The following is a 13,904-nucleotide window of genomic DNA, read 5'->3' on the forward strand; positions in this document are numbered from 1 at the left end:
AGGTGTTCCTTCGCTGCGTCCCACTGCTCTCGGGGCTATTACAGCCTCCCTCATCCCTGACCTCCCCTTAGTTTCTGACAAGGTCAAACATCTCCCATTAGGGAGAACCAGGCGTTGCCTTTTGCCAGAGAAGTATCCAAGTCGTACATCGTGAAGGTCAGGGGCTGCATAATGAACTGGAAAATGTCAGTTATATTACTCCCCATTTAAATAGCGGATTTTCCGGCACCAGGAACAAGGGTGATATTTACCCTTTTTCCTGCGCAGGCCCGGAGCAAAGAGTCCTCTTAATCCAGCTTGGAGTGTGAAATTGAGTCATATGTGTGAAGGAATGTGATTTCCTGGTTGCTGAGATGAGTGAGTCTGCTACGTTATATTACACCACAACCTTCACCAAGAGGAAAACACGAGGAGAAAAACTGCAAAACCTTCTTCCTTGTGCTTTAGCCGTGCCCCCAGCTTTCAAGCAGACAATCCTAATTATCATGTTTTGGACGCTGAACTACAGCAATGATTATAGTGAACTTAAGAGGGAAACAGCTAAATAACATAATAAATGCATGATTGATATTTTTCTAATGCCAAAATATATGCCCACTGAAGTGACTGAGCAAATCCTAATTATTAGTCTGATTATTCGCATTTCCCAGCACATTTACACACCGGCAGGAATGTCAACGGCCGCATAAATTAGCGTGAGAATAAAACAGGAGAGGCGACGAGGCTGAGATGACAAAAGGGCATCCAAAGGAGAATGTTAATAATGATTCCTCTAAAACAATTTCCATTAATTTTCAGCCTTCTCGCCAGGGAGTAATATCTACACGCCCGAGGCAGGTTTAAATTGCATAGTCTGCCTGAGAAAGGAGACGAAGACTCCCCAGTGTCCAGCTGCTCTCATCAGAACAGGAAGACTCGAGGAACACCCGGGAGACGGCGCCACAATAGTGGAAGCTAAGCTATTAGCACAGCATCAAACCAGTAGAGAGGTACTGGATGCCGTTTGTTTTTGAAGTATGCTGTGTAACAACACTCAAGAGACACATGCAGGCTGGGTTTCCCGGGTCTTCACTCGATGTTCAGACACACTACTTCAGGTGGACAGCACTGCCAGATTGTAGCTCTATCCGTGCTGCCTGCTGCACAGCTAAGACAATGTCAAAGGTAGGACGTGAATAATACGATCATTTCATATTCTGACTCCCTGCCAGGGAATATGTCACTTGGACACCGGGTCACATACCCAGTCAGTGTGCGAAGACAGAGCTGGGGCCCAGAGCTTTGCCGAGAGGAGAGGGAAGGCAGCCAGCTAATGTCACGCATACCAGCGTGAGGGATCTTCTCAGTCCCCCCAAAGTTATTCTGCGGCCAAGCTGGCATCTCGCCTCCCTTCGCGGCCAACGGGAGCCCGCTTTGCTCGGTGACACCGGGCATGTCTCCTGGGTATGGGCACACCTGGCAGACTGTCAGCGGGCACAGGTTTTAAGAGAGGGCAAAGAGGGTAAGGCTGGGAGGGGCGGGCGCTCTGGGATATCTTTAGGCAAGAGGCAGCCGTGTAATAAACACACTGCAGGCCTTTTGAGAGCAAGTCAGCTGGCTCTATGAGCTGTTGATTTATTTTTTTTAGTATATATACACTAAATATACATATACATATATATATATATATATATATATATATATATATATATATATATACATACATATATATATATATATATCTGCAAATACTGGCCAAAATATAAACTCAGTATTATGACACAATTTCAGTATTTTCTCTATCAATCTTTGAAACATGAGTATTAATGGCAGACATTAGCTTAATGTACCTATATCAGTAACAATGTCTACAGTATACTCTAATCTATAAACACTGCTGCCATGGCAAAGTGAAATTAGTCTTTCAACTGTGATCGGTGTTCTTCTAAAAAACCAATAAAGAAGCTTATGTTTATATTAAACATTTATGTGAAAGATGTCAAAATATAATTCTTGTTGTAATCTCTAGTATGGGTTGAGCTCTAATTTAGAGATACTCTCCACTACGATCGAGGCAACCAGACACAAAGACATCCATGCATCCTCACTTAGATATGTAGTCAAACAATCTGTTTGCATGCTGTTGTAAAAGCAGGACGGTGAGTTGCAGATTTCCATCTGAAAGTTCCAATACATTGTTTCTCCACTCACAAAATGGCATCGATGACAAATCTCTACTAGTCTCTTAAATTTGTTCTCAACTGGCCAAAGATCTTAGCTCGAGTTAAGCCCTGTTAAAACCAAGCGGCTATTTCCAGGGCAGAAAAAGTAAGCCAACATAGAATTGCTAATAATGATTGTTCTTCAAATGGCTACTTGTGGCTAGTTGAAATACGTGACTCAGTCCCGATAGACCTCCATGTTCAAATGTAAACTTTATAGAAATAAAAATGTTTACAGCCTGGTTAAAAAAAAGTATCTACAGCTAATTTCCCTGTTAATAACAACAGCAGGGTGTTGATTTTTTTGTAAATAAAACTCACTTGTTTAAATTATATCAAGGCATAAAAGTATGCCTAATCAGGGTGCGGCCACTTTTATTTTCAGGTGGATGCTGTTTCAGGTTGCTAGCCGTCTTCCACGGTGTCACCGACTTGCCTTATCTCCACTCACGCTCCACGTTTTTGCCCATTTTTGAATGAGCTGGTAGTTAAAAGGACTAAGGCACAGCTAAAATGGCTATAGCTGGGGACATGACACAGAGCTTCAAAACCAGTCTTCAGGAAACCTATGGATGACGTTATGGAGGGTTCACCCTTCTTTATTTACAATGGTAAATGGTAAAACATCCATTAATCATTTTAAGGGTGATTCATAGGATTCGGAGGATATGATTAATAGTGGTGAAGTGACTTCATTGTTTACATTTGGATTATGGACGGTCAAAAAATAAAAAGACCAGTACATATTGGTCTTAACCGCCTCTCCATAATAAATAAATACTGAACAGAGAATAACCCAGAAGCAACAACCACTTTTAACGTCTTCTCCCAGTCATTCACACAAGACCATATAATGAAAACAAAGTTTCTTCCCAATAAAACTTTTCTAATATCCTGTCCCTCGCCTGCTCTAAGAGGTTGGATGTCTCATTTGCAAGTGGGGGCCTGGAGAAGAGACGGCTGCCCACCAGCCTGTCTGTCAGAGGGGCTCACAGGGGAGAGTGTGTGCGCGGGCTTGAGAGAGTGTGTATGTGTGTGTTGATTAATATCAGGAGGCCAGGGCAGTGCTCAGGCTGCGGCTGTCGGTGAGAGCAAGAGAGGACAGTTCTTTTCACTGCCGCCCAGGGAAAAGTCTGCTGGCGGAGAGGGTAATGAGCCAGAAACAGGCTGAGAGGAGAGAGAGGAGAAGGCTGAGAGCAGAGGAGTGGAGGAGGCACAAGGACAGGCTGCCACACTCCACCACCGACCTCGCGCACACACCCTTCACTCAATCTCTCTCCTCCCCTTACCCTGCCATCCTTTACCTCCAGGAAGCCAAGCCCCATCAAGGTTCCACTCATTTTTTTTTTTCTTCCTTTCACCATGTGACCCTCGTTCCCTGCTTCCTCCTGTGTGGCTCTCTGTTCTGCTCTACATCACACTCGAACTTGAAAAATACATTTGTATGTGCTTGCATGCACACGGTCACAGGTTAGGCATACACGCATCCTTGCACTCCTTTTCACATGGGCTTATTCCTTTGTGTAAGGTTACATGCACACTATGCACACTACGCTACACCTAATTATGGTGAATGAGGAAGGAGTTCAAGGTTAGATGTTTTTAAAAAAAAAAAAAAATGGTTTCACTGAAAACAAAGTGCTTTTTAAAAGGATGTTATGACATTTTGAAAAATGGCCTTCTTTCAGTATTACTAAGAATACGTGTAAATTCAACACACTGCACCGACTGTGTATAAAGATAAAATAACCCTTTTGAAGTCACCTGTAGGATTTCTGAAGAGTAGTTTTGAAGCTTAGCATGGTTGCTCAGACTGTCACCATCTTGGCAGCGCTGAGGTGAAGGCGGAGCTTGATGCTAATGGCCATTTTAACATGGAGGTCTATGAGGATTGACTCAGATTTAGAACCAGCCTCGTGTGGTCATTTGAGGGATTACAGTTTTTGGTACTTGACGTTGCTTCCTAGATTGCCACCTGATACATCTGCACTCGGTTGACCGTCCATTAGGCACACTATTGCAAACAAATGCATTTTAATATTTAACCGCAAACTAACAGATCGATTCCCCTTAATGTTCAGTTTAAGTACAAACATCTTCAACCTACATGGCGTAATCATTTTGGAGGATGTAGTTTGTGGTGCTGTCTAAATGGACGAATTAAACACAAAAGTCTGTTATTTAGCCCAGCCCACTGACTAAAATGGGGCTGTCAAAATAATAGACACATGTGTTGCCACAACACAGTACAATTCAATAGTATTACAAACCACAGCCTGTGAAATAAAGGGTCAGTGTTTAGTATCTAATTCATACAGTGTGTCCAGCGGCACAGTATGTTTAGTCTAACTTAGCACAAATAATAGAAATTAGCTTTTCAATTACTATCAAAACCCGCTTCTATTTTTATTCATTTTTTTTTAGCTCATTGTTTCCTCCTGAACATACTGGTGGCTCTCTGTCTTACGTTTGCTAGGTCACCTCAAGCTTGAAATGAATTATAGTCCTGCTCAATGTCCTCTGCATGTGTACATAAGCAACTGCTTTCTAATGTGATATGTTGTGTCTACATATTGTTCTGCTACCCCCAAGTGGCCAAGAAACTCAATTAATGCTGGTTTCAGCTTTGGCTAAATTTACTCCAAATACAAGCCCTGAAGCAGGTGCAGTGTTTCACCAAAACATGAAAAAATAACGCTTTGAGGCCTTGTAAATCTTTTCAGCTACATCAGCACTCAGACAGCACTCATAACAGTGATGGCCTCAGAGCAGTAAGCCATAAAAAAGACAGCCACAGGAAAAAAATGGGCCAGTATGTGCCTTTTCACAGTGGCCAGAGGCCGATGAGGTAAACAAGAGGCCACAGGCGGGGATTAAGAATGGACACTCAGTGTTGTGGCTGGGTCATGGTGTCAGGGGCTAGTCCTGCTGTCTGAGAATATTACCCTCCGGATGAATTTTGTTTTTTTGGAGCATTGGTCACTGAGCTGTGTGCTTTCTGGACAGAGGATTGGGCTGCGCGGGGGACTATCTGTGGAAAGAGGATGCATCCACTAAGACTTATGAGGGAGAGCTGGGCACGAGGGGTGAGGGGCAGGAAATAACATGAGCAATTTCATAAATGGAAGGGAGAGGCTGTGACTTCCTAAATCGTCTGTGAAAGACAGAGGGAGGGAGCGGCGAGGCAAGGGGAGATGAGGAGGGGACGACAGGGAGAGAGATGGAGGGAGGTGAGAGGGAGCGTGACGCAAAGTGTGAAAGAGAAAGAAGAGCGAGGAGGGGAGAGACTGGGCTTGGTGGTAAATGGATGTAACTGGGTGAGGGAGGCAGGGACAAAATGAGAAAGAGAGAGGCTGGAGAGATGAAAAGATGAAGAGGGCAGATTTCCCACCAGCTGAGTGAGCACCTCTATTACCCTTTCTCTTTCCCTCTGCCTTTTCCTCCCCTCCTCTATCTCTGTGTCCTATCAGCCTCAGTGTGGCATCCTCTCACATCAGATTAGCTCCAGCCCAGAGAGACGGTTCAAACTCCTCTGTCAAAGTTATTTAAAACACATCCAACGCTGAGGCCACGCTCGGCACTGCTCCCTCCCACCATCTTTCTTTCTCCCTGATCGTCCTTGTCATGGCCCAAACTTGGGCTGAGGCTGGAGCTCCATCCTTGGCAGCTCAGCTGGGATGCACATCTCCCCGTGGCGTTGAAAGTCACTATCAATCAAACATGAGGGTGCAGGGGAGGACCTAGGTGTGGCAGGAGACAGAAAGGAAGGGAGACTGCAGGAGACCCGCATAAATCAGCAACCAAGGAAAGATGTCAGACATAACCATGACCTGGATGTACAGGTTTATCCTCTTTGGGCACATATGGTATCACTGAGAAAGTGCTATTTAAGACTTCATTGGTTTCACATTGAGACAAGATACTTTTACCAAAGAGCAGCTTGCCTAGTATCCATTTCTATTTTCATGTTCTTTTAGTCTCTGCTAATCGATAAAAACATGTTAGGTGAGAGACGAACATGGCAATCCAATAGAGCAGTTAAGGGTGGTTTGGCTTTATAGAGGCATGACTGTGCATTGACCAGCGAGCTATGGATGACTCGTGTGAGTAAGAAGAACAGATCACGCCATGAGCTATTGCGTCAAGGCTTCATCCCTCCTGATGAGAGGGGCCAGTTCGGCGTGGCTCGGCACGGCCCATTTTTTTTGACAGAGATGGCTGTTTGAGCTCCCCAGTCATGGCCTCGGTGATGAATGGCCTCCACTGCCAGAGAAAGAAAGGAAAAAGGGGGCCTGGGAGCCCTCCGTGGATCAATACGGGCGCACAGGAGGACCTGCTCCGCATGTTAAAAACCCAAATCCGGCCCCAGCCCTCCCCCGCTCGCTTTCTCCGCTGTCTCCTGCATCACTGACGGGCGAACCTTTGGAAGCGAGTGGGCGGGGGAACTGAGGTTGCGGAAGGAGGGCTTCGGCGTGTGTGTGTGTGTGTGTGTGTGTGTGTGGCTGCATATGTATCTACGTGAAGTGTGTCAGCAGGTTTCTAGAGGGGCTGGCATGTCAGCAAACTCAAGGTCGACGTGGCACGCACGATACGCATGCGGTACACACACGCTCGCACACTTTCACACAACTCTGCAAATCCATCCACTGTTGATGCTCTGAAAGGGGCCACACTCTGACATGGTAATTCAGAGGTGTCTAAGGCGATGGATATCCTATTAATGAGCCCAAAACAATGACTAGACTAATGAGCTTATAATGGGAATATTGAATGCATGGGAATGGGATTGGGCCTTGTGTGAGCCAAGAAGGGGGACCATTGAATGAGAGCCAATGCACAAGGGCTAGAGGGCTAAAAGCTTGAGACGAATACAAACTGCGAGGGGCGTAGCTGGGGCTGTAGGGGTAAGGCTGCTTGGAGGGGTGCACAGTCAACCCAAATCAATACACCCCTACTCGCCTTGCCTCGTTGGGTCCGTGATATACGAGAGCAGGCAGCTTCTCTGAGCATAAATAAAACATGAAAATGCAACAAATTATCAGGCCGAATGGACAGAGATCTATTTATTCAGTAATGCTGTATTTTTTATTTGTCAGAACAGTCTGGGGTAGGAGGGACTGATTGTTACCCTGCATCCAATTTGACTCCACCGAGTGCTGAGATGTGATTCAGCCTCTGTTTGTGAATTAATGAATTAATCAAAGACCGGTTGGTTGGGGAGGGGGACGAGAAGAGAACCAAGCAAACGAGGGAACGGCAAGCTGTGACGGGCTAATAGCTGGGAAAGGAATTACAGTCCAATTGCTCTGTCTTATTCTGGCCCTAATGCTGCCGAGGCCTTTCGCCGGGAGCCCGGGCAGCCCCTCCGTGTGATTTGATTCCATTTAGAGAGCCTTATTTTCCTCTTGATCTCACACATTAAGGACCCCGCTATTCACCAGAGCAGGAAAAAGTGGGGAAGACAGTCAGAGCAATAGAATGGATTAGCACACAGCTGTTGAGACCGGGTAGGTCAATGTTTTAAATCTCTGGCCCTGTCCGGTTAAATCTGCTGGCCTGTACTTCAGAGACACTCGTGGATCTAAAAGGGATGGACACCTCTGAGCAAGATGGTAGAGGATTAAAAAAAACTCTGATCTAGGTAATCGTGAGGTGGTAAAAAAGGACTTTTAGTTGCCAAGTCGTGTAATCATTTAAAGTAGTTTTAAAGCAAAAGAAGCCACATGGAAGGAAGCCTAACATCCCTTCACTAGTGTCAAATCTTACTGCAGACAAGACCCGACACTTAAAAAGCTTGAAACAATTACTGCACAATTAGGCCTACAATACATTTCCACTATACTAGTTTATAGTCCTAATAGCGCTCAGACTTGTCACATCAGATTTAATGTTGACCTTCAGTGGACAGATGTCTCTGCTATGTGTGCAATGCTGAGGTAAGAGATGGAACTTTCCCAGCAGTGCTTGTCTGCCCAGAGAGCAGCCAGCCAATTATCCCTCTTAATTATCTATTGACGAGATGGAATTGATGTTTTTGGAGCGCTGATTGGATAATCAGGAATGTTGGCCACAGTTATTCTCCTTGGCTGGTCTCACTCATCTGTCCAATCTGGTCTCCTTGTTTCAATAATTTGCTCAGTTGCACAACATATTCCTGCTGAACAATAATTTACGATCTCAGTGAAAGGCGTGGGAGATGTTTCATTTTGCTAGCGAGGCTAGCATGAGCCGCCGCGCATGGGTTTCGTTGGAGGCATCACAGCGCTTTTCTCTTTTCAGGTCTGCCCCATTCATTAACCTCCACCTTTATCTGCAGACAGGCCAATGCTTCTTATGGGGATCCATTTCCAAAACAGCCGGGTTCAGAACAAAAGAACTTAGCTGCATTCATTTCTGTCCCTTCTCTCTTTTCACAACAGCAGCCCATTTTCTTTAAATTGTCTCTGAGAGCGTGTTGGCACAGGACCAGGCAGACACCGGGAACAGGAGAGCGCAAGACTGGAGTGACACTGATTGTGCCTTCTCTAATTAAACCCTACCTGACCCCGGTGTTGGGACATCATTAGTTCTCCCTCGTAATCATCACACAGCAGCAATTACATTCTGTTTGGCCCCATTTGCATTTCACAAGATTTCCTTGAACAATCAAAGACGGATTGGGAAAAGAAGCAGAAGCCAAATAAAGCACAGAGTCCTAAAAAAGCAGCTAGATTCAATTTCACAACAGCGTGCTGCATTGGATTGTTGCAAAATGTCATGGGAGCACTGAGATTAAAGGTTAAACATGTTGAGTCCCAGAGGCTAGGATTGTAGTCTGAGACTATTTTCCCATAAAGCATTAATGCTATCCTCATGTTCTCTGTAGGGATAGGAAGGTACGCCCCTTCTGGAAAAAAAAAAAAAAAAAGAAAGAACATCCCCAACCCCCGAAGTCTTGAGAGCCTTAAATTCTGCCAGAAACCAGAAATGGATTTATCTCTGAGATGCCTGCCTCAGTTTGGCAACACAGAAAGATGGGGACAGAGAGAAACTCAGACACTAAAAATAATCACACTCCAGAATACTCCACTGCAGCAAGCGCACGTCTCCCCACTTGCAGAAAGCACACTACACAGAAAAAACACACACCAGTGCAGAATAGAGCCATCTATGTAAGTGCGCACTTTGGGGAAAGTGCACAAGGGCAGATCCTCCATCTGTATTCTGCGTGACAGCAGCGTTGTGCTGGGGTAGCGTTTCTCTCCCAGAGATGCCGTATTCACAGAAACAGTCATACGTCACGGACATGAAAGAGGGCCCTTTGAAAGCTCATATGCACAGTTGGCATTCGAACAAGCCAAAGGAGACTTTTTCCTACCAGCTCCGCTCATGCGTCTGCTGTTACTAAATCTGACAACAGCAGCAGAGTAAGGTCGTTGTGTTAAGATGAGAATTATGCTGGCAAATACCCTAGGGGCCTCCCGCTTTCTAGGCAGTAGACGGTCGGACGTGCGTTCTCATTTCCATGCTACAATAAATAGGAATGCTGTCATTAAATGAGACAACAGCATGTATGGAAAATAATATACAGAACATATACACATAAAATCTGCAGCAAAATAAATATGAATTAGGAATACGAATACCATTAGGATACGTCTCATTTGTGCATTTTCAAGGATGAAAAATACATTTCCTCACGATGATATAAAACCTGTAATGCTCTGATTTGTGTAATAAACGTTTCAGATTGTTGTCAGTTCACTGATACTCGTCTACCCGACTTTTTATCTTTATCTTCCCCTGTGCCCTCCACTGGCTTTTCTTTCCCAAACCAATCTCCTCTCAAGTGTTTCTAATCTCTTTAAAGTCGGTGGAGAGACACTGTTGTGAGATGCACTCTTAACTGTGACTTCAAACAAGATTATCTGGCTGAGATACTATGAGATGCATTCATTTGTTTAGAGGTGGAGTTTGAGCTTCTGGATTTACAGCAAGGTTATACCATCATTTCATACCACGGACACCACAAAGTTCAGTTACAAGGCTCAGCAGGACTAATTATAAACAATCGATAGTGGTTGCCTCACTCAGTAACAGGTCATAATTACGTATATGGCTCCCTCACTGTGAAGACATCCATGGGTCGAAGCTATACATCTACAATCGAGCACATACATACTGTACAAGCTTAACATGTTTTTGAAAACATGTCTATTTTCTGCTGGCTACAAATGAATATTTACCCCATGAACACAAATAAAGGAAATTAACTTTGAATCTCAGATAAGACTACCACGCTGTGTTCTTTTACTCTAATGAAACTAATCCTGTTTCATTTACAATTAATCTGTCAGTAATTTTCCTGATTTATTGATTCATCTTTTAATCTTTAAAATCTCTGAAAATTTTGCTTAATTTTGCTGAGAGTGTACGGAAAACCCAGAGACGTTACATTTACAATGGTTTAAAAGAAAGGGGAACAAAAACATTCTTACAATTTGAGGTTATTTTGCTAAGTTAATTGCTTGCTAAGAAATAAAGGACGCCCTCTTAGGGTATGTTTCTCTGTTCTTTGTGTTTCTTGACTACTGTTAATATGAGCTAAAATTGGCGGTAGTATTGCTGAGGATCCAAAAAAGGGAAGGTTTCATTTTTAAGTCATTTGGCTAAGTGGTCGTAGTATTTTGCCAAAAACTGATTTATTTATTTTTTCCATTGTCCTTAGCAAGACTTGGTCATTCGGGGCCTTTCACAACAGATTCAGACACAGTATTTATTCAGACAAAGGACAGTTGGCCGGCCCCCAACAGGCACTGTTTGAATGTCCACTGAGTAAAAAGGGTGCTTCATCACCATACCTTTACAGCTGACGAAGCATTCATAACGCTTTTCAACCACTGTAAATCCTCAAATGAAGCCACGATCAGTTTTTTCCAAGTAGGCACGGTTTGAATGAGCACCGCAAAACTATGTCTAAAGGAAGGAATCTCAATATGTGCGTGTACCTTTGCTTTTCTAGACAATCATTCATATCGTCAGCAGAATGCAGCTCATCTACTCTTTTGCTGGTTTTTGGACCACACAATATGTTGTTATGGTTGACGGAGAGTCATATTATCAGCATCATCAACAATGTCCCAGGTTCATTTTCTTGATCAATCATTCAATGAATCATTGACATTAGCTTTAATCCTTTGGTTTACATTTTTCTGCATGGGATGTGTACAGTATGGCCTTTGCTGCAACCACCACTACAATAACTGATCATCATAAGATAATAAAATCTGTAAGAACTCAACCCTCTAACCCCCTAACCCTCAACCTTATAAGAACAAATAAACCACCACTACATGAGCCTGGTGCTGGTGGGTTTCCTTTTAAGGTTGGTTTATACCAACAGAGTGTTTCACTCTGTACTTCACACAGTGGCGAATGAAACTGAGCGACTCATGTTGGAGTTCAAGCTAATAAATGTGGATCATCATTTGACTGAGCAGTGAGAAATACTGAATGCTTTCACATTTTGTTAAGTCTGAAAAATCGACAGATTTTATAACTAAACCCTCATCAAAAAGATCAATAATCAAAAACGTAGACTTTCAAATGTTTAAATTCAGTTTGATGTGCATAACCACGAATTCTGTCTTTATATTTTCACTCCACTGGCCCACAATAAACTATACAATAAAACGAGGCTCTTTGTGAATTTGCAATTACTTTCTGAGGAAATTAATCATATAAAGGAACAACGTGATAAGAACTGCTAACAGGTTATTACAGCATGCCGTGTTCATCGTGGATAAAAACTTGCCTCATACCATCAGGAGAGAACAAAGTGCATTCTGGAGCCAGATTTCACATTAAGGCAATTTAAAATATTCCAGACTGCCTAATTTAGGGGTCGTACTTCTGTGTAACTTAATTCGACAAGATTAATTATACAATTAAATCCAAACTTCTCTCAATTATGTGGAGAAATGCTGCTTGCCTGCTCGGGCCGACCCTTCACCTTTGCTGAGGCGAGGTACCTGATAAGCATAATTTTCAACAGGAGCAGGAGAAATTGCCGCCTATTTTGTTGCCGCGCTCGACTCAGCACATTATAGTTCTTAATTGCTGGCAGACTTCACAACTGTGCCCTTGGCATGGAAAAGCAAAATGTTATGCCATTCACTCGCACATTACTGAACGTGCAGGAGCCCCTTCCTGATTGACAGGACAAGCCACTGAAACAAAAGACTTAATTGTGTGTCAATTGATTCTGTAATTACAATTGGCAGTCTTGCCACTTCAGTTTCATTGATTTATGATCTGTGACGAGCAAATAACTAATGACATAATGTGGTCTTAGCACTGAAGCGGTCGGCGTTATCTCAAAAATGTGGAACCGGAGTGGTTAGGAGACTTTTAACAGGGCAGGAACCAGCCAAGTATGTTCATGTCTTCTCTCAGTAAAAATGTATTCCTTGAGTGTCCTTTCATGGAATATTATAACCTTTACAGCGGCATTAAGGGGCTACTGACAACCACGACGCGGGGCCACTACTAACCCCCACTCGTGTTCCTTTCATATTTATGTCGAGGCTATGAGCTGAACCAGCAGGACTGAGTTACAAAGAGCAGGTGGGCTCATCCTCCTTGACAAGCAGCCATTATCAACACAGTTCTCGGAGAGAGAGAGAGAGGGGGGAAACCACCAGGGATGGGTGTAAAACCTCTTTCAAAGACCTTCAAAATCCCACTTTCTACCATCACTCTCTCTCTCTCAATCCCTCCTTGTCATCATTTTATTCGCCCTCTCTTTGCTCCTCTAGAGGAGTAGGGGGAAAAGGGGGGGGTGGGGGTGGGGTGGTCTACTTGACCTTAATCTGCCCAGTAGTGAGTTTCAGAGAGATGACATGCAACCTCAGAGGTAAAGGGCAATTGTTTTTTTTCCCCGCCTCTTCTGAGAGCCAATTTACAGACCCCGGGGACTTTTTCTAAAGCTGCGAACTATTTCAGGTTCTGCCACATTGTTTTTGTGATTCAATCAGCAGGAAGGGGCTAAAAGAGCAGGCATCCTGACTTCCCTTATTATCACTCATGCTCTGGTCTATTTAATTGCATTTATAGCTGAGTGTATGGGGGAGTATTTGCATTTCATGGACTGCTCTATGTGGGGAAAACGTTTTCTGCTTGCTCGAATGGTCATTACAACAAGTGAGCTGAAGCATCTATCTCACAGAATCACAACACCAATTTAGCGTAAAACGTTAATGAGTAAATAAGTTGGACTGGTGAATCCCTGTCAGAAGAAATGAAATAGAAGTGCCACCAGAAGCACCGCACCTATCGCTTCTGCAAATCTGCAACAACACCCAGAAATCCAGAACCGCCAAGATTATTAAACAAAGAAGCAAACGGATTTAAGGAACGGCTACTCATATGGTTACGAGTACAAAGCGGTATTTTACATCAGGCCGATAACACTTAAAACACTTTTCTTTTGTGGTTGCTTGCAGACACAATATATCCACAATCGCTGATCTCTGATGAGCCATCGTCTTCGGACAAAATTGGGATGGGAGGCGGAAATTAGTGCACTAATGAGAGGCCTTCTCAAAACCGAGGCGCGTTGGCCACCCGCATCACTCATTTATTGCAAACTTGCTTTTTTAACCATGGAATACGTACAAGGAATGTGTTCTCTGCAATTAACCAATCCATTTGTACAACCACAAA

Source organism: Chelon labrosus (genome assembly GCF_963514085.1).
Source record: "Chelon labrosus genome assembly, chromosome: 20".
Lineage (NCBI taxonomy): Eukaryota > Metazoa > Chordata > Actinopteri > Mugiliformes > Mugilidae > Chelon > Chelon labrosus.